Source organism: Pristiophorus japonicus, chromosome 14, assembly GCF_044704955.1.
Source record: "Pristiophorus japonicus isolate sPriJap1 chromosome 14, sPriJap1.hap1, whole genome shotgun sequence".
Lineage (NCBI taxonomy): Eukaryota > Metazoa > Chordata > Chondrichthyes > Pristiophoridae > Pristiophorus > Pristiophorus japonicus.
This window is the reverse complement of record NC_091990.1, coordinates 148,913,579-148,940,862: the sequence shown is the minus strand read 5'-3', so window position 1 is coordinate 148,940,862 and position 27,284 is coordinate 148,913,579. Positions and strand designations below refer to the sequence as shown.

Genomic DNA, 27,284 nt, shown 5'->3' with positions numbered 1-27,284 from the left:
ATCTCAGTTACAGACTTATCCACAGTCACAACCATTCCAGAATGGGTCAGTAGGAAGTGTCATTCAAACGAGGAAAACTGGTCTGTTCAAGTTCCCTGCCCCCATCTCCAGAGATGGAATAACTGAACTGTGTCTACGACTCCAGCCCAGCAGCCCAGCTAACAACTGCTTCAACTTCATTAACTCGCATCAAGTAAGTTCCAGTACCAGGCAAACGTGTCACAAACTTCTGACCTTGTGTTTCAGGCTCAAGAGCTCTATTGCTGAAGCTACTTGACATCCATTTTAATTCATCGTTATTTCCATGCAGGAGTCAGGAAGATCCATTTAATTATTATACAAATGCAAGGCAAAGTCTTTTATATGCCATTTAAAGTGATTGCAAACAATGTGTTGTACAGTGTTGTATTTTTCATTGGACTCTTTCAGAATTCTGGAATATGCAAAATAAATTCTCTTGTTAGTTAATTTAAAAATAAGCTCTTTGATTACTTTCCGCTCATAAATATTAAGAATTTTTAAAAAACGAGTTCAAATGTGAGTGGCAGGATTGTGGCATCTCTTCAAGATCTTTTCACTGGCCGGATGAAGGATCCTTGTTCCACTACATAAGCACTGTCACAATTTTTCACAATGCTGAATCTTTGGTAAATCTTTTTCCAGGTGTACAGAAGGATTGGCTCGGAAACCTCAGCAGGCCCGTTTATAAAATATCTAAGTGCCCCCTCATTAAAGAGGTGGGGGGGGGACATTCCAAAAACTTTTCGGGTGCCCTTTTTTTTGTGCTTTTTTGGGGGTTTTTTAAATGTTTTTTTTAGGCCACCGAGAGGCAAATTATACTAGTGCCCCCTGACTCAGGGGACACTAAAACCTGGCAATAAAAACAAATTAAACTTTAAAACATATAAAATCAAATTAAAATTTGGTTGCCGGGGGTAATGAGTCCCTCCGGCGCCCACCTCTCACAGAAGACCGCGAGTGTACCGGTGGACACCGCGTGCTCCATCTCTAAGGACACCCTGGCGCGGATGTATGCACGGAAGAGAGGCAGGCAGTCAGGCTGAACGACCCCCTCGACCGCCCGCTGCCTGGACCGGCTGATGGCACCCTTGGCCGTGCCCAGGAGCAGTCCTACGAGGAGGCCCTCGGGCCGACCCACTCTCCTCCGCACTGGGTGCCCAAAGATCAAGGGTGTGGGACTGAAGTGCAACCAGAAATTGAGGAGCAGCCCCTTTAAATAATGAAACAGGGGCTGCAACCTCGCACACTCCATAAAAACATGGAACACGGACTCTTCCAGACCGCAGAACTTGCAGCCGGCCTGGGAGCCCGTGAACCGGCTTAAAAATTTATTGCACGGGACTGCTCCGTGCACCAGCCTCCAGGCCAAGTCCCCGATAAATAGTGGGAGGACTCCTGCGTAGAGTGTACTCCATCGGGGACTCCCGCCTCCTCCGGACGGCAAGATGTTGCGCCATGGCGTGTCCGGACGGCAGACGAGGATGGCAAGGTTGAGAGTGTGCAGGAGCAGCCCGTACAGGAAACCCCTCCGCGCAGAACTGAAAGGCACGGTGGGGATTTCCCCGAGGCGGCTCAAGTTGTGAGGCGCCGGCTCTCGAGGGAGGTTTCGGGGTTTGGCGCCGATGAGGAATTCTGTTCGGACGGGGGTCAGTTCGGACGGGATCTCCCCACGTGCTTGAGCCTCCTCGACACACCTAACGGAGTCAGGGCCCAGTGCTGTTTTTAGCAACTGAAGTTGAAGCAGTTGTTAGCTGGGCTGGAGTCGTAGACACAGTTCAGTTATTCCATCTCTGGAGATGGGGGCAGGCGGCCTTTTGGCTAAGATCTGCATAACTAACCTGACCAGCCACCATGACCTCCGGGTGGTTTCTCCCTGGTCAGGAAGGTATATGCTTACATTTTTGTAAACAGGAGGTGGGTGGGATGGCTTGACCCATCCACCTCCACGGAGGTGTGTGGGGGACCTGACCCATCCACCTCCATGGCACGAACCTGGTATTGCAGTACTTCCAGGAACGGTGCAGTGGCTCTAGGCCTTTTGGCTAAGAGCATTGGCGCAGAGTGATCCTTGACTGGTGCAGGGTGACCTCTGGCGTTTGTGACTTGACAAAGAATTGGAAACGATTGGCTACGAATTTATAAAAAAAAAAAAATCTCTGGAGATGGGGGCAGGGAACTTGAACAGACCAGTTTTCCTCGTTTGAATGACACTTCCTACTGACCCATTCTGGAATCAGGCCCGTCTATAGTTCTTCATATCATACAGCAGCTACACCTCGTCAGTTACTCTGCATCAATTCCACTTTGCTGCATTCTATTTGTTATTTTGCAGCATACTTTTACAATTCTATTGTCGGGGCGGGGGTGGGGAGTGAGTACATGATGATATCTGTGAGTCTGCTGCAGCTTAGGAAAGGCAAAATTCAACGTTGGCTTACCAGAACTGCTGGATTGAATATGTTCTGTTGAGAAGTTGGATGAGCAGACAGAAACTTTTCTTCTCTTACATAGAATTACATAGAATTTGCAGCACAGACACGGGTCATTTGGTTGTTCATGCTCCACGTGAGCCCCCTCCCACCACTTCATCTTACCCTATCACCATATCCTTCTATTCCTTTCTCCCTTATGTACATATCTGACTTATGCTTAAATGTATCTATGCTATTCATCTCAACTACTCCATATGGTAGAAAGTTCCACACTCTCACCACTTGGATTACATGCTCCTACTCAAGCTATTAGACCTTTTGGCATGGCACGAGGGCTCCTGGGCAGACTTTGCCCTCTTTATTGCACTGTGTGTCAGTGACATATTTTTCAATCTAGTTTCTGCCCCATTTATATTTCATATGGTACTGAGAGAGGCATATATACTCAGCCGCAATATGTGCTGAACCAGACAAAATAACAAGAAGGAGCCAAGGTGCATATTCCGAATGTGTTGCTGTGTAGATTTGTGCCATGTGTCATCTATTCACTTGGCCAAAAATAATAAAATGCAGCCCAAAGTTTAATTTCAAGACACCTACGCAACGAATCACATAAAAGTCATTCAATAAAAATGGACATTATTGTTTTTAAAAGTAGTGATGCCAATTAGATTTTAAATAAAAATAAACAGTGTTTTCTTTCTCTAATTTAAATAAAGTTTTTTTTAATTATTATTATTAATGAAAGATGTATTTATAGGATGCCCTTAATTTCTGCTGAGACCAGATGACTTGATGTAATCTGGAGTCAAATGTCAACAAAGTATGGGGTCTATTGTATCTGACACTGAAAATTGACTTTTGAGAATGGAGTCAGATTGTAGTGGGGGCGAGAAGGGTCCTGACTTGCCTTCCTCCCAGCTATCTTCCTTTCTCAAAGTGCAGATTCAAATGTGGCAAACCAGATGGTCACACTTTGTATCCCATTTTTTGAAGAAAAAGGCAATTTAGACATTATTATGTATTTTTATCAGTAAAATTACTTAATTTAAAGGTTCTACTGAAAAGAGTGCAATAGAGACTCACTAAGATATCATGATTTATTTGGTGGCAAGAACTTTGAGCATTGAGCTGCCAAATAAAAGCAGTTTAAATTCATAACTACAATAAACTACATAGTGCATCAACATTGGAAAAATGGACTATAAATAGAATTCAGGCTCTACTTATTGAACCTTGTTTGTATTGAACAATTTGATAAATGTTCCTTTGTATTGATAATGACGTCTGAAGAACTCTGCTCTCTCTACTCATTCTGTATTGAGGAATTCACTGCTGCTTTTGTGACTGTTTTCTCAATTATTCTGTCTCACTTTGCCCCTCGTCCTGATTTGCAATTATCTGCCTTGAATCCTGAACATTTTCTAAGTGGGAGAGGAGAGATTTTATTTCCCGTTCTCTAAATTCTTTTTTAACAGCATACAAATTAAGTAGGGTGTTCTTTAATCACAGCCATTTATTTATGAAGCCAGAGTGACCATTCAATGACTTTTAAATAAATCTATGAACGTCTAGGCGACATTCTACAAATTTCGGGTTATTTTTTGGATCCACTTTGAAAATGTGAAGAGATTGAAGATGACTTAGCCATCTAAATAATTTAGAGTCATTATGGCACATAAGGAGGCCATTTGGCCCATCGAGACTATGCCGGCTTGGATTTTAAAGTGTTTCTAAGGTAGGTCTGCCAAAAAAAAAGAGATAAATGCCTGAAAATATGAACAGGAAAGAACACCATCAAATAATTTATGGCTTGAATTTGTGAACTGACAATGCAGAATTCCTTTATCTAAAATATTTATTTTTACAGGAGCTTTGGAGCGTTTTTCCTGCTTGGAAACTGTACAGGATGAATTCTCTTTTATCATTTTTAACCATTATTTGATAAGAGTTCATTTATCATGAGGCCTTGGAGATATTTGGAAGGGAGTAATATAGGGATGATGAAGCACAGGAAATTCATGTCTGGATAAAATCAACTTGCAATTCGACACATCAGTCAGAAAGCATGTTATTTTTGCATGACATCTGTTTTGTTACAAAATTAAGATTTTTTTTTTAACTTGAGTGCAGAAAAAAACTACATAATGCTGTTGATGATATTGCGATAATTCCTATTACTCCATGCACATATAAACACCTGTCTTTGTGAATTTAATATAAAATAAAACAGCTGTGAGAAAATTACTCTCCTGAAATAGCTTCTGCAAACTCTAATTAGCATCATGACATTTTGATACCAAAATGTGTGGTGAGAAAAACAAAATTCTTCATTAATACCAAACATTATAGGGGAGGAAGTGATCTGGCTTTGTGGAGCATTGCTGTGCCTTTCAATTTCTGTATCCTGAGTTTAAACTGTGTCTCAACATGGAAAATTCTGATTTTCCCAAGCTTAAAGTCAATTGTGAGTAAACTAGATGAGGTGACAACACAAATTGTTCAATTTGTGCATAATCTGCACTAATTGTACAGCCTTACCGAATGAAAGGTGGTGATTGTTGACATGCGGGGAAAAATGAAGCAAATCAAAACTTGTTGTTATTAGAGCTAAAGTTTTCCTATTAATATTAATCTAAACGTTTAAAGATGGAAATAAATTATTTTTAAGTAATTTATTTTAAGGACCGTATTCTAATTAAAAACACTGCAGTAAATTTGAGAAGTAAATGCAAACTTTGTAAGATAATTGTTATGGTTACGGCTCAAGGTTATTGGATAGGAAACGTATTGGGGTCTGCGCTGCATCTAATTTACATCATGTGGTTGTGCATGAAGCTATTCCTATGTGTATATAGCAGGAAAGATTACTGTAGCTTATTGGGATGTACTACAATTACGAAAACAGTTCTCAGAACATTAGACTGCTTTGGCAATGTACAAATGAATAGATGTAAAATTTACTTCCTGTAACATTTTTTTTAAATGGAGTTGATTTTCATGTAAGATTTGAATTGAGTGATTGGTGGGTATGGCATGCGCTCCACTAAACCGAGGAATTTTGCATGGGGTCCGAGCTATTTACCCAGTTGGACCTCAGTTAAATGAGTATGGCAAGCTGCCAGCATTAAATGGTGGTGTTGGTTGAGAGATAAATGTGGTTGAGGGACACCAGCAGATGTATTCTGATCTTTTTCGAATAGTGCCATGGGATCCATCTTAGCAGGCAGATTTGGTTTAATATCTGATCAGAAACATGGTACCTCCAACAGTTAGTTGATAAAGATGTTAGTTTAATTAAAATAATAAAGGTAAAAGTTTTGAGTTAACCTAAAATATTATGTGTAAAATGGAACATAACAGAATCTTGTGGAGCTTTAATTTTTAACAGTGTTAAATATGTCTATTCATATCAATATCTATTTTTCTTCCTGTATGCATCCATATGTTATTTTTTTAAATTTGCATAGAGTTCTCACGTCCTGTGTGCCAAACCTACTTGATGTTACAATTTTTGCTCACACTTTTCTGTCAACATTTTTCATTGTAAAATGCTATGTCAACATTTCCTATTCAGTTTTGCTATGGCAACTATCTCAATGTAGTTGCAGGCTCTGGCCACAAGGTGGGACTCTGTGTAATGGGTTTTTGATACTTCTCTCTCAACCACATCACTATCTTGTATGTAAAAAAAGAAAGCTTGTATTCATCAACTGTACATAGGCAATGCATCTCATGCACAACTGCCCTATTTCAGGTGCCGCACTTCATACTGTGAACATTTTGAAAAAGGAGAAATGTACTCATTTCATGCTGGTTTCTTCTCACCTGCAGTTTCAAATTTAAAATAAAAAAAAAACTCTAACTGCAATTTACTGCAGGAATGAGACTCAACAGTTTTCGTTGTTGCCTTTCTGGACTGGAGCAGTTGAGTGACATTGCAAGAACATAAATCTCATCATTAAAAAGGTACTTACGCTCTTAAGTACCAGCCCTAATTTTCTGCGGTGAGTTTAGTTGGTAATTAATATGCAAATGCAAAGATTTCTTGAAGCTCACGGGGAGATTGAGGGTAAGCTGCCATTTTTGCGAGGCTAATGGCGAAGCAGCGCAAATTGTTCAATAATTTGTGGCAATTCACAACTCACGGGGTATCTCTTCCTCGCCACCAATTGCTGGACAATTTATACACTAATAATGGCGTGCGAATTGACAGCAAATTCTGGCCCAGTATGTTGCATGTTACCACAAGTAATATATTTAAAGCTTGTCTCAAAATTAATTTTACTTGTGACATTAACTTGTAAATCACTGATATCTCACTAGCAGTGGTGTTGTACAAGGGTTTTGATGAATATGAAAAAATTATAATTCACAAACAGTGAGCGAATTATGGCTGTTTTTGGCAGAAATGGATGAAAATCTGGAACTCACTGGCAAAATATTCTGTTTGTTTTATGGCTGGGTTGCTTCTGATAGAACCACAAGCAGCTTTTTAAGTAAATTCTGGACTAGACCAAAGACTATCAATTATTATTTCCCATGTGTAAATTCTCATCTTTTTATAGCTGTGAAAGATTGAAATGATTATTAACACCCATAGAAAGATATAAAATGAATTGTTACACCCTCATTTTAGTTGTCAAAAATATTGCAGTAAGTTGAAACTTGACTAACCTATACTTATTTTGCCAAAAAATGCGATGCTTGCATCAGGAGTTTCATAATTCACAGCTAAGAGCAGTCAGAATTTACATCACTATACTACAGGTCAGTTTATCATTCATTGAGCAATTCAATTTGAAAACTAGATACAGAAAACAAATCATGTGTTATTTAGTAGGGCATTAGATCTACATTTTGCACTGAATATTGAGAAAATGATAGATGAAAAATTATTAAAATTTTGATCAGGATATAGTAGTTGTTATATATGAATTAAATGGAAATGGCTTTGTATACTTGAATTCTATTTTTCAGCTAGAATTAAGCTTGGATTAGGTATGCATGTATCTGGAACCAATTGTATTGTGAAGTTCTTCTTGCAGAACAGTGCAGTGCTTGCCTGCAATAATATAATGGGCTCAATTTTCCCCAGTGATTTGCACAGTTTTTTGGTGCGCGCTGCTTTTTTTGGCCTAAATTTTAAAATCCAAGTTTCCCCAAAGATTGTGCGCCAGTGTAACTCAGTGAGTTACGAATGTTTTAGGTTTGGTTTTTTTTGTGTCATAGGTAACCTGATGTCTGCACCAGTTATTCACATTTATGCAAATTTGGCCAACTTACATTTCTCTTCGGACTGCGTATGTAACCATTCCCAAAAAAACTACTGGGCACTTAAGAAAAACCAGCGCATATCAAAAAATCAGCGCAGAAAGACGCCATTGTTTTTATGTGAAGTTTTGGAAGGAGTCAAGAACACATAAATATGCATCATGAAGCTTAATTTTTTCAAACTTAAAACACAGAAAATGGAAGTCTAATGCAATTCTTTAATTTTAGATTTTTTTTCAAAGTACCACGCCACCACCAAACGTCTCCTCACTGGGCTCGAAGGTCGGAACATCGGCCGTCAGAATCGGTCCCTCGCCCGGACACAGGGGCTCGGGGCTTGGCTTCAAAAGAAAACCAGGGCGGGGGGGAGGGGGAGCGGCGCGGTGGGGTGGTGGAAGCCGAACTGATGGGATGAGAACCTTACACTATGCAGCAGCATCAAATAAAGCCCAGCGGGGGGGGGTGTTTCCCGATCTGAGCAAGCCTATTGCACATGCCCAGACCTGGGTGTAGCCCATACTAGGATATTGACCTTGGAGAGAAAGACAAAAAAAAGTTTTGAGCTTCTTGCAAAGGTACAATTTAATTATGGGTGCAATACTGACAACATCATACCTCATGCAAGCCTTCTGCATGTTGGTGCTGTGGAGGAGACAATTGATTCGACATCATCACATGAGGAACCTCAGAGCATATAGGATGATGGGCAGGAGGCCTTACTCACGTTGGATATATCGAGACAGGCGTTCATACCTGCACCTGAGTGAAGCAGACTGTGTGAGAAGGCTGCTTTTCTGCAACGAAGTTGTAACTGAGATCTGTGAGTTCGTAAAAGCAGATCTGCAACCTAGAAGCGTCAGGAGGACTGCTTTGTCAGTTGAAGTGAAGATTACAGCTGCACTTTAATTCTATACATCTGGATCGTTCCAGGCCACAACTGGGGATGTGTGCACCATTTCTCAACATGCAACACATATCTGCATTTGGCAGGTGACTGATGCACTATATGTCCGGAGGAATGACTACATGAAGTTCCCCATGACCACCCAGGAAATGCGTGAAAGGGCTGTGGGCTTCTCCAGGATTGCTGGCTTCCCAAAGGGGCAGGGCTGCATTGATTGAACTCAGATCGCCTTGCGAGCACTTTTGGAGGATTCTGAGGAACAGAAAAAGCTTCCACTCCATTAATGTGCAACTCGTGTGTGACGACATGCACTGCATCATGTCAGTTGTTGCGAGATACTGTGGGAGCACTCGTGATGCGTTCATCCTATGCGAGAGCGCTATATCTGCCATGTTTCAGCAGCAGTCAGAAGGGCAGAGCTGGCTGCTGGGAGACAAAGGATACAGCCTCGCCATCTGGCTCATGACGTCCCGACACGTAACCTGGACGGCATCTGAACGGGAAGCCAACATGAGGACCTTTGGCATCTTGAAACAGCGTTTCCGATGCCCGGACTATTCCGGAGGCTACTTGCAATAGCCTCCCCTGAGATTGTCGGTCAGTTCACTGTTGTGTGTTGCATGCAATAATTCAGTAATAATTTAAAATATATTTTATTCAAAAGTTTAATAAACACTTGTTTGTACTTAACTTAACTTTAATAAAAATATTCTTGTATCAAACTTTAAAGTTTTCAGTTAAGATCACTTCCAAACTATAAGATCACTTACAAACTCTAAGCTCACTTAAAAACTTTAAGATCACTTACAAATTTTTTAAATTGTAAATTTACATTACTTGCAAAAAGCTTTTAATTTGAGAACCGTTACAACAGTAACAACAACAATACTAATAATAACAACAGCAGCAAAGAAAGGCTGCACCCATCTCTTCTCCATCTTATTCTAAGACTGCCCGCTACACTTGGTCTTGTTGACTCCATCCGATGTCCCCGATGTCTCCGCAAGATCCTGCAAATCCCCTGGGAGGACAGGCGCACCAACATTAGCGTCCTCGTCCAGGCTAACATCCCCAGCATTGAAGCACTGACCACACTCGGATCAGCTTCGCTGGGCAGGCCACATGGTTCGCATGCCAGACACGAGACTCCCTAAGCAAATGCTTTATGCGGAGCTCTTTCACGGCAAATGAGTCAAAGGTGGGCAGCGGGAACGTTACAAGGACACCCTCAAAGCTTCCCTGGTAAAGTGCGACATCACCACTGACACCTGGGAGTCCCTGGCTGAAGATCACCCTAGGTGGAGAAAGTGCATCCGGGGGGGCGTTGAGTTCTTCGAGTCTCAACACCGGGAGCGTGAAGAGGTCAAGCGCAGGCAGTGGAAGGAGGGTGTAGCAAACCAGTCCCACTCAACCCTTCCCTCAGCGAATGTCTGCCCCACTGTGACAGAGTCTGTGGCTCTCGTATTGGACTGTTCAGCCACCAAAGAATTCACTTCAAGAGTAGAAACAAGTCTTCCTCGATTCCGAGGGACTGCCTATGATGATGACTCCACCCCTGCCCACAGGCGGTGGTGCAACGTTTCTCAGGTTGATACCAAGCTTATTCTTTCGAACATCTCGCGTAATGCGTACTTCTTGATGGGGGGGCGGGGGTGAGAGGGGGGTGGTGCAGGTGGTAATGTGGAAGGCCCGGCTTAGGCCTCTTCAGAGTGTGGTCTGGGGATTGGAGTAGGAGTGGCAGTTGACCCTGTCAATGGGTGCGGGGACTGGGCGTGTTCCCTTATTGCAGCAGCTAACTCCAACATTCCTTCCATCATGTGCTCTGATGTGTCTCAACTACTTGCAACATTCCCTCCCTCATGTGCCCTGACAGCGTCTCAACTACCTGCGACATTCCCTCACTCATGTTCACTGACAACGCATCAGCTACCTGCGACATTCCCTCACTCATGTTCACTGACAACGCATCAACTACCTGCGACATTCCCTCACTCATGTTCACTGACAACGCATCAGCTACCTGCGACATTCCCTCACTCGTTCACTGACAACGCATCAGCTACCTGCGACATTCCCTCCCTCATGTTCACTGACAACGCATCAGCTACCTGCGACATTCCCTCACTCATGTTAGTGGGCAGTGTTCCCATTTCTTTTGAGAGTGTTGTTACTTCTCCCGACAGCCCTGATATCCCTCATCATCCACCCCATTGATGGTGTCCAAGAGTGACTGTGTAAGCTCAATGCTCTCTGCACTCATTGCCATCACCTGAACCACATCTGTTGGATCCTGCACCTCAGGAGAGCACTGTCGAACTCTCCTTCCCCTCCTCATCCTGGGTGTGGCTCACTGCATTCCACTGGGACCTGCAGCCTCGGACGGTGGGGCCCTGGGTGTGCCTTGCTGCATCCCACTGGGACCCGCAGCCTCGGAAGCCAAGGGTGTCAGTGGGTGCAGCTTTGCCTGGCCTCCTCCTGTTCGAGTTCTTTCCCTTTTGTTGTTGCCACCTTCCTCTGCAAAGATGAAAATATAGCTTTTTAGAGAGGGTGTCTTTTTGCTGGGTGGGACATACAGATGGTCACATTTACAATTGCAATTCCAGTGAATAAATGAAAATATTGCTTACACTGACTACTTGACCAAGGTCCTGCCATTTCTTTATGCACTGGCCTCCAGACCTCGGGGTGGTCACCATTGCACAGTAACCTTCTGCAAGTTGGTTCCAGCATTTCTTCATTTCTTTTGGTGAAACTTTTATGGTGTCCAGCTCATGCCATCTGGCCTCAATCACAGTAACCAGTGCCTCCACTTCATCCTGTAAGAAATTCTTGGTCCTTGAGCTGCATTGCACTTTGTATTGCAGCTCCGATTTTTCCAATGAGAATTAAAGTTATCACACACAACTGGCTCTTTAAAAATGTCCGAATGCAGACCGGGAACTATACTGGGCATGTGCGCCCATGGCAATCACGTCAAAAACATATTTTTTTTGCGCATGCGCAGAAAGGGTTGGGGTGTCGTTTTTTTCGGTGCAGACAATAGGCTCCACCCACCGAAGCTAAAGGACAGGCTGCCCGGCGGCAATTTCAAAAAATAGAACGGGGAAACTTGCTAGTTATTTTTTTGGAGTAGTCGGGGCCAAAAAAAAGGGCTTAACTTTCGTAGTATGCAAGAAAATGGCATTGGGGAAAATTGAGCCCAATGTTGTGCTTATTGCTGATCTCTGCACCTGCTTAACGATTTCATAACATCGCTTTGGTGCATTGTAAATAAATTGCTGGTTAGATTCTTAAGCAGAAGCAGTTCAACAATTGTTTAAAAGTAAGTTGTGGCCAAATCAAAGAAAATTGGTTGCACAAAATAATTTTAAAAAACAACATTGTGACAGGAACAGATCATACTGAGGCTGCAGAGTGACTTGGATAGGTTAGGTGAATGGGCAAATGCATGGCAGATGGAGTATAATGTGGATAAATGTGAGGTTATCCACTTTGGTTGTAAAAACAGAGAGACAGACTATTATCTGAATGGTGACAGATTAGGAAAAGGGAAGGTGCAACGATACCTGGGTATCATGGTACATCAGTCATTGAAGGTTGGCATGCAGGTACATCAGGCGGTTTAGAAAGCAAATGGCATGTTGGCCTTCATAGCGAGGGGATTTGAGTACAGGGGCAGGGAGGTGTTGCTACAGTTGTACAGGGCCTTGGTGAGGCCACACCTGGAGTATTGTGTACAGTTTTGGTCTCCCAACTTGAGGAAGGACATTCTTGCTATTGAGGGAGCGCAGCGAAGGTTCACCAGACTGATTCCCGGGATGGCGGGACTGACATATCAAGAAAGACTGGATCAACTGGGCTGTATTCACTGGAGTTCAGAAGAATGAGAGGGGATCTCATAGAAACGTTTAAAATTCTGACGGGTTTAGACAGGTTAAATGCAGGAAGAATGTTCCCAATGTTGGGGAAGTCCAGAACCAGGGGTCACAGTCTAAGGATAAGGGGTAAGCCATTTAGGACCGAGATGAGGAGAAACTTCTTCACCCAGAGAGTGGTGAACCTGTGGAATTCTCTACCACAGAAAGTTGTTGAGGCCAATTCACTAAATATATTCAAAAAGGAGTTAGATGTAGTCCTTACTACTAGGGGGATCAAGGGGTATGGCAAGAAAGCAGGAATGGGGTACTGAAGTTGCATGTTCAGCCATGAACTCATTGAATGGCGGTGCAGGCTCGAAGGGCCGAATGGCCTACTCCTGCACCTATTTTCTATGTTTCTATGTTTCTATACGATGCAACTTTCAACATAATTTTTAATGATGAAGTTATTCCCTTCGGTGACACTTTTCACAGGAATGCAGTCATCTTCCATATGCTGATGACACTATAGTCTTCCTCTCCCGTTACCTTACGATGACCTCTATGCTGTCAAACTGCCATTAAGACCTGGATGAGTCAAATTTTTTTCCAACTGAATTTCAAGAAAACTGAAGATATAATTTTCAACCCTTGCCATAAACTACACTCCCTGCCATTTTCATCTCTGCCCCCAACCAGTCATTTAGCTGAATCAAGCTGTGTGAAACCTTGGCATCCTGTTCAACCCAAAGTGGTGCTTCCTATTCATCTCCAAAACTAGCTACTTCCACTTCCACAGCATCACCTGTCTCTGCCCCTATCTCACCCCATTGCCACTGATACTGTGGTGTATGTAGCACTTAAATCACTGACTCCACACAGTCTGGTGTTGTAGTAACTGCTGTGACCTTAGTCCTTTATTGTGTAACTCCAAAGTGCCTCTCAGGTGTGGTGGGCAGCCTTTTATACTCTGTCTTGCAGGTATTTTCAGGTCTCTCACCACAGCGCCCTCTGTGGCGCACCATTGTACTTATACATTTAATGTACCTGGACAATACATAACATCTCACTCCCCCCCTCCCCCCCCTCAGTTCCAAGAGCCATTGCCAGTAACCTCGGCCTTGCTCGTCCTGGTTGATTTGTGAGTGTGAGTCCATGACCATCCACTTCCCTCTTCCCCCCCATGTAGAGATTATGCCTGCGATCCGGTGCAAGCATTGGTATTAGCAGTTCTTACATGGGTGATGAAGTCACGAGTATAACCTCCAACAGAAAGCAGGTATACATGGACAGTACATTTGTATGGTACATATATTTATGGCACAGATGTTATGTCAAAAGGTTGCAGTACACTGAATAGTTATTTAATCCCAGCTCACTGGGTGAGGTACGGTGGCGGTATGCTGCCCCTTTTTGCCTGAGGTAATGGGCTGCGCTGAGACAGGGTATCGCAACTAGTGCATTGTCTCTGTTCTCAGTAGTCACTTTGGCGGCTCATCTGCAGCCGCTGAATCATTGCATGAATCACGTAAAATCGAAAGTCGCCTTGATCCATTAGGCATCTTAGTCACGGACCCCTTAACCCTTTTACTTGTACTTCATGGTATTACCTCTTTTTGTAAATCAATCATCCATCATTTTAAACACAGTACCCATATAGCATCAAAATATTAACTCTTATCCTAAATCACGTCATCACACAAATCACATTACTCAATTAGACTTGCTCTTGCCTTACAAAAGTCTCTTTGTGGGGACCGCCAATGGTGTAAGGCCCTTTTAAGACGCCATCTTGTGGTTCCCACGAGGCTTCCACTGGGCGCCGCCATTTTAGTTGCTCTGCTTGCCTTTGTTCTGCTGAACTCTGCTGCTCTTGAGCTCGCTGGCATGGCATTTTAGGAAGAACTAGAAGGGGTAAAGAAGGAAGAAAGAAGAAAAATGGCCAAGAACAATTGAATTTTGAATCGTGGCAGAAATGGTTCTGTGGATTCGATCAGTCATAGTCCCTGTGGCCTCCGTAACTGCCGTAACTGCTGCCTAATCCGCCGTTCTGGCTCTTGTGCCCACCCAAGTAGCTGTCGCGTTCTCCCGGGTCATACCTGCCACCTCTGTAGCCTCCGCCGCCGCTGTAGCCTCCTCTCCTGCCGTTCCTGCCACCGCTGTAGCCTCCGCTGCCACTGTAGCCTCCTCTCCTGCCGTTCCGACCACCGCCATCCCAGCCTCCACCGTAGCCGCAACCGCCGCCCGACTTTCTCTCCGCGTGGGCCCCCCCCCAATTTGTCGTCCGTCGATGGATTTCCCGATCAACGCCTGCTCTTCCAGGGTCTGCTCGTCTGTGGAGGCTGAGGCTGCAGGATTGCCTGAGGTCAGGAGTTCTGGGCTGCTGTCGTCTGTGTGGGGATTAGACTGCCGATGAACTGCTTCTTTCTCCTCCAGCCCGGTCGGCGCTGCTCTTTGGGAACCCGGGGAACAGCAGTCTGTGGAGGAATGAAGTCTTCCCAGCTCCCACGGACCTTTCCCATCCACCTCCTGCCGAGAAGCGTCGGCCCATCGCCTGCAATGATCCACAAAGGTAAACCATGCGTTTCGCCCCCCGTGAGATACCTGCACACCCGCTCTGCCAAGAACAGGTATCAGTTCCCTGGTGTAGGTGCGCAGCTTCACAGTGATTGGGTCCAGCTTGGGTCGTGCAGCTGGGTTGACCCACAGTTTCTCAAAAGTTCTCTGACTCATCAACGACGGACCCGATCCAGTGTCCACTTCCATACTCACTGGGACTCCGTTGATCTTGACTTCCATAATCACTGGGGCCGAATCGTCGGTACACGTATACAGTCCAAACAATGCCTCATATTCTTCTGCCTGCTCCTCGCTAGATGGTGGATCCTCTACCATCTCCTCAGCCAGACGGTGAGTCAAGTTTCTTTTTCACATACGCTGAAGGTGGCCTTTCGTGTGGCAGGTATTGCGCGTATACTCCGCAAACCTGCACTGGTGAGCCCCTTGGCTTCCTCTGCAGCGCCAGCATGGTGCTACTCAATTAGCCCCCCTCGGCGAACTCTGAGTTCCAGGACCCCGAGGTCCATGCTCCCTGCCCTGGGCAGAGCCACGTTCTGCAGTTTTGTCCATGGCGGGCGCTATCCCGTGGACAGTGCCTGCCGGGTTTGAGACTGTGTGGAACATCTGCTTGGTGCTGCACGTTGAGGTCATAAATGCCCTGCTGATGGTGATGGCTTGCTTCAGGGTGACTGTGGGTTCAGTGGATAGCAGCTTGTGAAGGAGACCCTCATGGCCAATCCCCATAACAAAGACGTCTCGCAACGCGTCGTCAAGGTGTGTGCCAAAATCACATTGCGCCGCGAGTCTCCTGAGGTCCGCAGCATATTTGGTGACATCCTGGCCCTCAGGTCAGCAGTGGTGGTAGAATTTGTGCCGGGCCGTGAGGATGCTCTCCTGCAGTTTCAGTTGTTCACAAATGAATGCGATCAGCTCCTCATATGACTTATCACTTGCGCTCGTGGGTGCCAAGAAATCCCTGATGAGACAGTAAACCTCATCGCCACAACTGGAAAGCAATATCGCATTACGCTTTTCTCTCAGTGCGTCCGTGTTCCCCGTCAGATCGTTTGGTGTGAAGTAGTACTCAAGCCTTTCCATAAAGGCCTCCCAATCATTGCCCACCATAAAATCTTTAGCGAGCTCAGAGTAGCCATGGTTGCGTGAAGTTTGTCTGTGTCCTTGTCGTCAATGTGGTGTATGTAGCATTCAAATCACTGACTCCACACGGTCTGGTGTTGCAGTAACTGCTGTGACCTTAGTTCTTTATTGTGTAACTCCAGAGTGCCTCTCAGGTGTGGTGGGCAGCCTTTTATACTCTGTCCTGCAGGTACTTTCAGGTCTCCCACCACAGCGCCCTCTGTGGCGCACCATTGTATTTATACATTTAACATACCTGGACAATGTATAACAGATACGCATACAGACTTTTGTCACATTTAGACTTGACTTCTCCTGTATCCTTGCTGGACTTCCATCCTCCTCCATTAATAAACTCCAACTTATTCAAAGTTACGCTGCTCGTATCCTGTCCTGCACTAAATGCTGTTCAACAATTATCCCTGTCCCTTCCACTATACGCTCTCTGTCCTCCAGTGGATTGAATTTAATTGATAGTTGTTTGAGGAGGTGACAGGTATGGTGGATGGGGAAAATGCAATGGATGTGGTCTACTTGGAGCTTTATAAAGCCTTTCACAAGGTACTACACAGAAAACTGCTGGACAAGATTAAAGGGGAAGGAATTAGGAGAAGGGTAACAAATTGGACTAAAGGCTGGTTAGAAGGGAGTAAAAGAAAAAAGGCCTGATTTTAACCCTGCCTGCCCAACAGGAATGGGGCGGTCACTACCATTGGCCAGGTAGATCACAGAGATACTGTGGTCATGACCATCTTTAAAAAAGGGGACAAGTCCGACTACGGCAACTATAGAGGAATCTCTCTGTTGTCGGCCACTGGGAAAGTCATCGCTAGAATCCTCCTCAGCCGTTTTCTTCCTGGGGCTGAGGAGCTCTTCCCGGAGTTGCAGTGCGGATTCCATCCACTACAGGGTACAACGGACATGATCTTCATGGCGCGACAACTGTAGGGGAGGCGCGGGGAATAACACCAAGAAAGACTGGATCAACTGGGCTTGTATTCACTGGAGTTCAGAAGAATGAGAGGGGACCTCATAGAAACATTTAAAATTCTGACGGGGTTAGACAGGTTAGATGCAGGAAGAATGTTCCCAATGTTGGGGAAGTCCAGAACCAGAGGTCACAGTCTAAGGATAAGGGGTAAGCCCTTTAGGACCGAGATGCGGAGGAACTTCTTCACCCAGAGAGTAGTGAACCTGTGGAATTCTCTACCACAGAAAGTTGTTGAGGCCAATTCACTAAATATATTCAAAAAGGAGTTAGATGAAGTCCTTACTACTAGGGGGATCAAGGGGTATGGCAAGAAAGCAGGAATGGGGTACTGAAGTTGAATGTTCAGCCATGGACTCATTGAATGGCGGTGCAGGCTAGCAGGGCCGAATGGCCTACTCCTGCACCTATTTTCTATGTTTCTATGTTTCTATGTTAACCCTTGTACATGGCCTTCCTTGACCTAGCAAGGGCCTTTGACACTGTTAACCGCGGGGGACTATGGAGCGCCCTCTTCCGTTTCGGCTGCCCCCAAAAGTTTGTCGCCATCCTCTGCCTGCTCCATGACGACATGCGAGCCGTGATCCTGACCAACGAATCCACCACAGACCCAATCCACATGCGGACAGGGGTCAAACAGGGCTGCGTCATCGCGCCAACCCTCTTCTCGATCTTCCTTGCTGCAATGCTCCATCTCATGCTCAACAAGCTCTCCACTGGAGTGGAACTAAACTATAGAACCAGTGGGAACCTGTTCAACCTTCATCGCCTCCAGGCCAGATCGAAGACTGGCCCACCCTCTGTCATTGAACTACAGTACGTGGACGATGCTTGCGTCTGCACACTCAGGGACTGATCTCCAAGTCATTGCCAACATCTTCACTGAGACATACGAAAGCATGGGACTTACACTAAACATCCGTAAGACAAAGGTCCTCCACCAATCTGACCCCGTCACACAACACTGCCCCGCGATCATAAAAATCCACTGCGTGACCTTGGACAACGTGGACCATTTTCCATACCTCAGGAGACTACTATCAGCAAGAGCAAAGATCAACGACGAGTTCCAACACCACCTCCAGTTTGCCAGCGCAGCCTTCGGTCGTCTGATCAAGAGAGTATTCGAAGACCAGGACCTCAAATCAGAGCTGTAGTGATACCTGCCCACCTATATGGCTCAGAGACGTGGACCATATACAGTAGACACCTCAAATCACTGGAGAAATACCACCAATGCTGCCTCTACAAGATCCTACATATCCCCTGGGAGGATAGATGCACCGACGTCAATGTTCTCGATTGACCATCATCTCCAGCATTGAAGCACTGACCACACTCGATCAGCTCTGTTGGGCGGGCCACATCGTCCGCATGCCCAACACAAGACTCCCAAAGCAAGCGCTCTACTCAGACCTCCTACATGACAAGCGATCCCCAGGTGGGCAGAGGAAACATTTCAAGGACATCCTCAAAGCCTCCTTGATAAAGTGCAACATTCCCAGGGAATCCCTGGCCAAAGACTGCCCTAAGTGAAGAAAGAGCATCCGGGAGTGTGCTGAGCACCTTGAGTCTCGTCGCTGAGAGCATGCAGAAATCAAATGCAGACGGCGGAAGGAGCGTGCAACAAACCAGACTCCCCACCCACCCTTTCCTTCAGCGACTGTCTGTCCACCTGTGACAGAGACTAATTCCTGCATTGGACTTTAGTCACCTGAGAACTCACTTTTAGAGTGGAAGCAAGTCTTCCTTGATTTCGAGGGACTGCCTGTGATGATGATGATGAGTGATTCCTGCTGGGCCCAGGCGGAGTCAGACATTCAACGTGGATACTAGGCCCGGAAGCTAAAATCTCTCTGGGCCTCACAGGGAGGGCCATCATGTGAGCTTGCCGCTTGCCAGCTCGCTCACCCACCCACAAGTTAAAGTAGGGGCTGAAGAGGAGTTTCTCAGAGTGGTTGGAAGTTGGAGTGGTGCCCCCTAGGGTTCTTTCTGTGACCACCTCTGTACATTGCATACATCGATGATTTGGACATAGGGCTAGAGGGAGTGTTGTCTAAATTGGCAGAAAATACTAAAATAGGAGGCATAGTGAATAACTGAAAAATTGGGGCAGTTTTTGTTGGCACAGAGGAGTTTATGGAGTGACTAGATATAGATGTTTAAAAATTATGAATCGATGGCTGAGTAGATAGAAACAGACTGTTTCCAACAATTGTGGGGTCTATAACAAGAGGACTTAGTTACAAGATTAAATGTAAGAGCTTTAAGACAGAGATCAGAGGTCTTTTTTGCACATTGGGCTGTGAAGTTGTGGATGCAGAACCGAGTTAGGGATTTCTTTAAAATTCATTCACAATTAAGACAACTTTTTAGAATAATTTAGATAAGTGGATGAGGGAAAAGGGGTTAAATGAATATGGCAACAGGACAGGCACACAAGATGGTGCTTATGTGAAAGATGAGTACCAATATGGGCTTTGGCTGGATCTGTTGATGTAATTGTTAAGTCATTTGACCTTTTCATCCTCGACTTCAAATCACTTCATGGCATTGCCCCACCAGACCCCTTTGCCATATCCTCCAGTCTTATGTTCCCTCCTGTACCTTAAAGTAACCTCTTGATGTCCCATATAGCCAGTCTGCCCCTAATGGAAGGTACCCATTCATGTCAATCCAGACGTTAGAAAATATTACACTGCTAGATCACTTAGTGTAAGCTAAACTATAAAACTACCAACTAGATTTATTTCACTTAAATAATTCACAAAAGCAAAAATATAGTCAAATTATTATACAGCACAATTTCTACTTTATAATACATACAATTGTAAAAGTGTCTGTTTTCCCTGTGCCTTCCAGCAAACTCTTGAACTAGGCGAGATTTTATTGGCCACTCATAAGCAATGTGTGGAAAACCAAGCTACAGCCTCTGTTATATGTAAGCAGCTTTAATGGAGTTCGATGCACCTTGAATGTTTATTGGATAGTGCCAGAACAAGCAAATAGAGCAACATTTAATATATTAAATATTGACCAGCCTGACCCGCTGAGTAATTCCAGCATTTTCTGTTTTTATTTCAGATTTCCAGCACCACAGTATTTTGCTTTTGTATTTGTGTTTAATTCACTGTCACTTCTCTTCTGGGAATGTCCACCTTGAAGACGTTCTGTTCTTCTCTCCGATGGGATTTCCATTTTTCTCTTTTACCTTGTTCATCTCTACTGCTTTCTGCTTCCTTTCTTGTGTTTGATCAGGTTTCGACCTGATACACTCATAATAAAGGATGAAACTGAATACTGTGAACAATGAGCAAGTGTGACCTTAGCTCCTTTAATAAGACTCCAGAGTGCAGGTACCTTGTGGGGGGCCTGCTTTTATACATTGCTCCCAAGGGATGCTGGGATCCCTTGGGACTCCAACAGATATGCCCTCTGGTGGTGGTGCGATACAGGTTACAAGGGGTTAAATACATAACATCACTCCCTCGTAAAGTTAATAGTACACTTATTTACAGGGTGAGACAATCTGGAGCTTTTCGCTCCCTTGTCGATCGTCTCGGTACAAATGCGGGTGTCGGTAAGTTGGTTAGTTCTTCATTGGGCTGCTGGGCAGCCAGCCTTGCCAGGCTGCTGGGGATGGTGAGTTCGGCTTCATGGTCAACCATGATGTCCGTTGCCACTTGTGTGTGTGTTGGAGGGTCAAAGTTGGTGGTGTCTTCTTCGGGTTGTTCATAGCTATTGGTGAACCGCAATTTGATTTGGTCCAAATGTTTTCTGCACGTTGGTCCATTGGCCAATTTGACCTGAATCAGCCTATTCCCCTCTTTGGCTATGACCATGCCAGTGAGCCATTTGGGACCATGTCCATAGTTGAGTACAAACACAGGGTCATTGATCTCAATATCGCGTGACAAATTTGCACGGTCATGGTACATACTTTGTTGATGCCGCCTGCCCTCCACGTGATCATGGAGATTAGGGTGGACAAGAGAGAGCCTTGTTTTGAGCACCCTTTTCATGAGCAGCTCAGCTGGGGGAACCCCTGTGTGTGAGTGGGGTCTGATGCGGTAACTGAGCAGTACTCGGGACAGTCAGGTCTGCAGGGAGCCTTCTGACACACGTTTCAAGCTTTGCTTGATGGTCTTTGCCAGATCAGTCATGATCTTGTTGAATGGCGGAGCAGGCTCGAGGGGCTAGATGGCCTACTCCTGTTCCTAATTCTTATGTTCTTATGTTCTGAACTGCCCGTTCTGCCTGGGCGTTGGATGCGGGCTTGAACGGGACAGATGTGACGTGCTTGATCCCATTGCGGGTCATGAATTTCTTGAATTCAGCACTGGTGAAACACGGCCCATTGTTGCTGACTAGGACATCAGGCAGGCCATGCGTGGCAAACATGGCTCATAGGCTTTCGATGGTGGCCGTAAACGTGCTTACAGACATTATCGCACATTCAATCCATTTTGAATAAGCATCCACGACAACCAAGAACATTTTGCCTAGAAATGGAGAAATGGGTCCGCAGCCTCTCTGTGTCCTCTACACAACCCGCATTAGTGGGAAAGCGGGTTGTGTAGAGGACACAGAGCGGCTGCAAAGAGATTTAGATAGGTTAAGCGAATGGGCTAAGGTCTGGCAGATGGAATACAATGTTGGAAACTGTGAGGTCATCCACCTTGGAAAAAAAAACAGCAAAAGGGAATATTATTTGAATGGGGAGAAATTACAACATGCTGCGGTGCAGAGGGACCTGGGGGTCCTTGTGCATGAATCCCAAAAAGTTAGTTTGCATGTGCAGCAGGTAATCAGGAAGGCGAATGGAATGTTGGCCTTCATTGCGAGAGGGATGGAGTACAAAAGCAGGGAGGTCCTGCTGCAACTGTATAGGGTATTGGTGAGGCCGCACCTGGAGTACTGCGTGCAGTTTTGGTCACCTTTCTTAAAGAAGGATATACTAGCTTTGGAGGGGGTACAGAGACGATTCACTAGGCTGATTCCGGAGATGATAGATTGAGTAGACTGGGTCTTTACTCGTTGAAGTTCAGAAGGATGAGGGGTGATCTTATAGAAACATTTAAAATAATGAAAGGGATAGACAAGATAAAGGCAGAGAGGTTGTTTCCACTGGTCGGGGAGACTAGAACTAGGGGGCGCAGCCTCAAAATACAGGGAAGCCAATTTAAACCGAGTTGAGAAGGAATTTCTTCTCCCAGAGGGTTGTGAATCTGTGCAATTCTCTGCCCAAGAAAGCAGTTGAGGCTAGCTCATTGAATGTATTCAAATCACAGATAGATAGATTTTTAACCAATAAGGGAATTAATGGTTACGGGGAGCGGGCGGGTAAGTGGAGCTGAGTCCACGGCCAGATCAGCCATGGTCTTGTTGAATGGCGGAGCAGGCTCGAGGGGCTAGATGGCCTACTCCTATTCCTAATTCTTATATTATGTTCTTATAGTCCACGTGGATCCTCAACCACGGTTTGGAAGGCCACAACAACAAACTTAATGGTGCCTCTCTGGGTGCATTGCTCAGCTGAGAGCAAGTGTTGCACTGGCGCACGCATGACTCTAAATCTGAGTCAATGCCAGGCCACCACACATGGGATCTGGCTATGGCTTTCATCATTACAATGCCTGGGTGGATGCTGTGCAGCTCACAAATGAACATATCTCTGCCTTTCTTGGGCAAGACCACGCGATTAACCCACAACAGACAGTCCGCCTGCAAGGACATTTCATCCTTGCGCCTGTGAAACGGCTTAATCGCCTCCTGCATCTCCGCTGGGACGCTGGACCAGCTCCCATGAAGGACACAGTTTTTTTTACCAAGGACAGTAAAGGATCCTGGCTGGTCCAGGACCTGATTTGGCGAACCGTAATGGGTGACTTTTCATTTTCGAATGCATCCATTACCATGAGCAGGTCCGCAGGCTGTGCCATTTCCACCCCAGTGGTGGGCAATGGTAGCCAACTGAAGCATCAGCGCAGTTCTCTGAACCCGGTCTGTAGCGGATTACATAGTTGTATGCCGGCTGTGTGAGTGCCCATCTTTGGATGCAGGCAGAGGCATTGGTGTTAATCCCTTTGCTCTCGGAGAACAGCGATATGAACGGCTTGTGGTCAGTTTCAAGCTCAAACTTGAGGCCAAACAAGTACTGGTGCCTTTTTTTTATCCCATAAATGCACACCAGAGTCTCTTTTTCAATCATGCTGTAGGCCCTTTCGGCCTTGGACAAACTCCTGGACACATAAGCGACCGGTTGCAAAACCCCGATTCGTTAGCCTGTTGTAACACACACCCGACCCCGTATGATGACGCATCGCAAGCTAGCACTAACCGTTTACATGGGTTATACAGGACAAGCAGTTTGTTTGAACACAACAGATTTCTGGATTTCTCAAAAGCAGTCTCTTGTGAATTCCCCCAACTCGACCTCCGACGCCAGGAAAACACACTTTGAACGTTTCAACCTGAGTCCCACGTAATCCAACCGACTAAGAACCTCTTCCAGATTCTTCAAGTGCTCAATGTTGTCCCAACCTGTAACCAGTATGTCGTCCTGGAAAACCAAGGTGCGAGGAACCAACTTTAGCAGGCTCTCCATGTTCTGTTGGAAGATTGCCGTGGCCGATCGAATCCCGAACGGGCATCTGTTATAGATGAACAGACCTTTATGCGTGTTGATGCAGGTGAGGCCTTTCAAAGATTCCTCCAGCTCTTGCTTGGTGAATGTCTTCCCTCCAGCCAGGTTCGCAAAAAGGTCGTCTGCTTTGGGTAGCAGGTACTGGTGATCCTGTAGCGAAAAACGATTAATCGTTACTTTATAGTCCCCACAAATTCTGACCGTGCCGTCCTCTTTAAGTACCAGGACAATTGGACTGGCCCACTCATTGAATTCCACCAGTGTAATGATGCCTTCTCGCTGCAGCCTGTCCAGCTCAATTTCCACCTTCTCATGCATCATATATGGTACCGCCCGTGCCTTGTGGTGGCTGGGTCGCATACCGGGAACCAAATGGATCTGCACTTTCACCTCCGAGAAGCTTCCAATGCCTGGCTCGATCAACGATGGAAACTTGCTCAGAACCTGGGCACATGAGGCATTGTCGACGGATGAGAGTGCTCGGATGTCGTCCCAGTTCCAGCAGATTTTTCCCAGCCAGCTTCTGCCAAACAATGTGGGATCATCCCCTGGCACAATCCACTGCGGGAGTTCGTGTATTGCTCCATCATAGGAGACTTTGACTTCTGAACTGCCAATTACAGGGATTAGTTCCTTGGTGTAAGTCCTTAGTTTGGTGTGAATGGGGCTTAGCCTGGGCCTGTGTGGCTTGCTGCACCACAGCCTGTCAAAGGCCTTTTTGCTCATTATGCAATGACTCGCACCCTTGTCCAGTTCCATAGATACTGGAATTTCGTTCAGTTCAACTTTTAACATTATTGGTGGACATTTCGTGGTGAATGTGTGTACCCCGTACACTTCTGCCTCCTCAGTACGAGTCTCCAATTCAGCTTGATCCACTGTGGATAGATCTTCCTCTGCAACGTGGTGGTTTGCAGGGTTTGCAGCTCGCCTGCACGTTCGCTAGAGGTGTCCCATTGTTCTGCAGCCGTTGCACACATAGTGCTTGAAGCGGCATTGATGGGCCCGATGATCACCTCCACAACGCCAACAAGGTGTTACTGCCTCGCATTAACGATTGATGGCGGACTCTGGGTCATCTGAGGTCGGGCAGCAGCAGCCAGCATATACATTCTGCCATGTATATTCCTGCTCGCAAATTACGTTACTTTGTGCACAGTACTGGCCACAACCTCTTTACTCTGCAAACTCTGGTGTTGTCGCTGGTGGACATAAATGCCTGGGCTATCGTTATGGCTTTGCTTAGATTCAGAGTTTCAACAGTCAACAGTTTGCGAAGGATTACCTCATGGCCAATGCCCAGTACAAAAAAGTCTCTCAAATTCCTCAAATTCGCAATGTCCTGCGAGGCGCCTTAGTTCGGCGACATAGCTCGCCACTTTCTGGCCCTCCGACCGTTGACACGTGTAGAACCGATACCTCGCCATCAAAACGCTTTCCTTAGGATTTCGATGCTCCCGGATCAGCGTACACTGTTCTTCATAGGATTTAGTTGTTGGTTTTACTGGAGCTAGAAGATTCTTCATGAGGCCATAGGTTGTTGCCCCACAGACACTAAGGAAGATCGCCCTTCGTTTGACAGCGTTCTTGTCCCCTTCCAGCTCGTTGGCCACAAAGTATTGGTCAAGTCTCTCCACAAAGGCCTTCCAATCATCCCCTTCTGAGAACTTCTCCAGGATACCAACTGTTCTTTGCATTTTTGCACGGTTGTTCATTACCTCGTCGCCAATTGATGCACTCATAATAAAGTGAAACCGAGTACGTTGAACAATGAGCAAGTGTGACTCCAGAGTGCAGATACCTCGTGGGTGGCCTGCTTTTTTACAGTGCTCCCAAGGGATGCTGGGATCCCTTGGGACTCCAAGAGGTAGGCCCTCTGGTGGTGGTGTGATACAGGTTGCAAAGGGTTAAATACATAACACTACCAAAACTCGCTTTCACAGCCACATCTCTTTCCTCAGCAACTGTCTCTGGCTCCAATTTATTCCACGTGGATTCCAAATGAAATTCCACCCTTCATGTTTTGCATCCACCCAGGATTACAGATATCTCCGAGATATTCAACGTTCCTCGACCCACGGCTCTCGCCACATCCTGAGCTCCACATGCACACTCTCGACCTCTCTCTTCAGCAGCACCGACTCACTCTAACTCTAAGCTGTCCTGGTCTGCAGTTCCATTTCATCGTTTGCATCATCTACACTTTAACAAAAAACTTTTTTTCTTCCTTTCAAATGTCAAGGATTGCAAGCTTCATCAACTCTTGGACACCAACGCCCCTCCTGAACCTTCTTCCCCTTCACTTTCCTCTGACATAATAACATAAGAACATAAGAATTTAGGGCAGGAGTAGGCCATTTGATCTCTCGAGCCTGCTCCGCCATTTAATAAAATCATGGCTGATTTGATCTTGGGCTCAGCTCCACTTCCCTGCCCGCTCCCCATAACCCTTCACTCCCTTATCGTTCAAAAATCTGTATCTCCACCTTAACTATGTTCAATGACCTAGCCACCACAGCTCTCTGGGGTAGAGAATTCCACGACTCTCTGAGAGAAGAAATTCCTCCTCATCTCAATTCAAAATGGGCAACCCTTTATTCTTAAACTATGCTCCCTAGTTCTGGATTCCCCCATGAGTGGAAACATCCTCTCTGCATCTACCTTGTCGGGCGCCCTCAGTATCTTGTATGTTTCAACAAGATCACCTCTCATTTTTCTAAACTCCAATGAGTATAGGCCCAACCTGCTCAACCTTTCCTCATAGGTCAACCCCTCATCTCCGGAATCAACGTAGTGAACCTTCTCTGAATTGCCTCCAGTGCAAGTATATCCTTCCTTAAATAAGGAGACCAAAATTGTATGCAGTACCCTAGCTGTAGCCTCACTAATACCCTGTACAGTTGTAGCAGGACCCCATCCCTTCTTCCCTTCTCTTGCCTGCCGTATTTTTATTATTCTGTCTGACCTTCCCCTCTCTGACCCCAAACGATCAGTCCTCAGCAAAGGCCTGAGCTTCATCCCACCTCAACGAGTTTCGAGCTCGGCACAATGTGAGCTCTTTTTCTGTCGGCCACGACTCTGTGCCCTCTTCTTTGGCCAGGAATCTTCCCCCCGCACAGCTGGCCTTTTCGCCCGTTTTCAGAATACTCGTTCTACCTGGATCCCTCCCTTTAGCCTCTTACCCTCCCTAGATCTTTTAATTGTGAACTGATGGTATCAAATCGGCCATATTAATTTCTCTTCTCCCCTCACTCACTCCAACCTACCTCCCTTTGAACTTGCAGCACTCCATTCTCTCAGATCTAACCCCAATATTATCATTAAACCTACTGACAAGGGTGGTGCTTTTGTTGTTTGGTGAACCTACCTCTACCTTGCGTAGGCTGAACGCCAACTCCCTGACACCTCCTCCTACTTCCCACTGGATCATGACCCCCACTACCGAACATCAAGCCGTCGTTTCCAA

The 27,284-nt window shown here is 45.6% G+C and overlaps 1 long non-coding RNA gene across 1 annotated transcript in view; it reads left to right on the top strand.

Moving 5' to 3' along the window:
• The first annotated feature begins 4,863 nt into the window (after positions 1 to 4,863).
• LOC139279512 (uncharacterized) overlaps positions 4,864 to 27,284 on the top strand; it is a 48,042-nt gene continuing 25,621 nt past the window's right edge. The window contains exon 1 of the long non-coding RNA XR_011596495.1: positions 4,864 to 4,920. This is a non-coding gene — a long non-coding RNA (uncharacterized lncRNA). The remainder of the gene's footprint in view (positions 4,921 to 27,284) is intronic.